The following is a 1,970-nucleotide window of genomic DNA, read 5'->3' as shown; positions in this document are numbered from 1 at the left end:
TAACGAACAGAGATTTTTCATATATCATACTTCTATGGACAAATTCTGAAATTACAAAATTACGAAATTTTATTAAAAAATTAACAATATTATAAACGAATGGTGAAATCGTGAAAATACAAATTTCATAAACAACAAATTACTTCAACGAACAAAGATTTCGTAAATCATATTAAGATATGGTACTAATTATAAAATAGTAATAATAGGGTAATTATAAAATAACTATACTTTCAACTGAAATCTGAAGAATAGAAAAATTGATGATAATCGAAAGAAATAACCTGCGATGAAACAAGATGCAGAAAAATCTGTAGTTTGAGAATCGAATATTCTTCTGATGCAATTGTCAAGGGTTACACTCGTAAGTAATCACGTATGCATCGTCTCACGAGGTGTGCATTTCCAGAAATATACTGAGTCATGTTCGTGGAAATAAGTGGAAAAAGACCGTTTGGAAAACCGTAGGAATCAATTCTGCGAAATTCGAATTAATGTCTTTTAATGCATCCGTTTTCGCGTAACATCGATGTTTCATTTACCCGAAATAACAGTTACGATATTAAACATCATTAACGTTACCTTCATGAATTTTTCAATTTTCGAATCGATGCCTGCTCGTTAGCATTACGCGTATAATTTCATCCGAGTGCACGATTTTTATACAAAACTAACACCGTTAACTCGTTCAAATGAAGGGAAATTGATTAATACAGGCTTTGCTTCCTCTTTGGTAATTACTAAGTTATTACTAGGATACTGTACTATAATCAGAAACGATTGTATCTTTGCTGACGTGAAAACGGGTCGAAACGAATATTCTTGAAGACTAGTTTCATTTAAACACTTTATTTGTCAGAAACATTAATAACATTTTATTTCCCGAGCAAAAACGTGACCGACACTTTGCATAAAACGTGCCAGTATTTCTTATCGCATAAAATGGCATTTAGGACATTAGTCTTTGAAATGCAAGTAAAAAATATTCAAATACCAGTAGCAGGAAATTTTTCATTAAAGTATCATATGAAACACGGTTGAAAATAAACATTTAAAACGTGGAAACTATTTACTCTAATATACAACTATATTTATAATTATTTATAAATAAATATATTTATAAAAATACGTTTATATTGCTAATATATTGCTATGATGATGTGATATAGAAATAAAGATGTAAGAAATACTATTGTATTGTAATATAATAATAACGTATAAAATATTATAAATAAATATCTTAATAAATTTATAAATAAATATGAGTATGTGGTAAAACATTATTTCACTATACCGTTAAATAATTAAGTATATTACAAACATCAATGATACTACAATAAAATATTAATAATAATACTAACTATAAAATAATAATAAAATAATTCCAATTCTATATTTTCTTATACACTATAGAAGATATCTTTTCACTATATTGTTAAACAATAAAATACCAATGATTTCCCTCCCTATAAAATACTAACAATATCATTATAATTTCATTATTATTTAAATTCTGCACTTCAACTATTTTACTATATTACAAAACAATAAAATACCAATAATATTACCAACTATAAAATAATAATAAAATAATTCCAATTTTATATTTTCTTATAAACTATAAAAGATATCATTTCACTATATTGTTAAACAATAAAATACTAATGATTTCCCTCCCTATAAAATACTAATATTACCTCCCTATCATTTTTCAACTATTTTACTATATTTCCGAACAATAAAATACGGATGTTATCGCCAACCATAAAATAGTCATCATCGATTTCGCTATTTAAAATTGTATCTAATTCCCGATCCGCTATAATCTCCTCCCATCGATGATAACATTTCCCGCTGAAGTATTTAATATAGAAGAATAATAACGGTAGGAAATGGCATATTACAAATATTAAGCAGCATACCTTTCCTTTCCATTTCCTGTTCACTTCCATGATTAGTATTTTCTTCCG

The sequence above is a fragment of the Eufriesea mexicana genome, unplaced genomic scaffold, assembly GCF_001483705.2.
Source record: "Eufriesea mexicana isolate 0111107269 unplaced genomic scaffold, ASM148370v2 scaffold745, whole genome shotgun sequence".
In the NCBI taxonomy this organism is placed as follows: domain Eukaryota; kingdom Metazoa; phylum Arthropoda; class Insecta; order Hymenoptera; family Apidae; genus Eufriesea; species Eufriesea mexicana.
The sequence above is the reverse complement of the archived record's forward strand: the minus strand, read 5'-3'. Positions refer to the sequence as shown.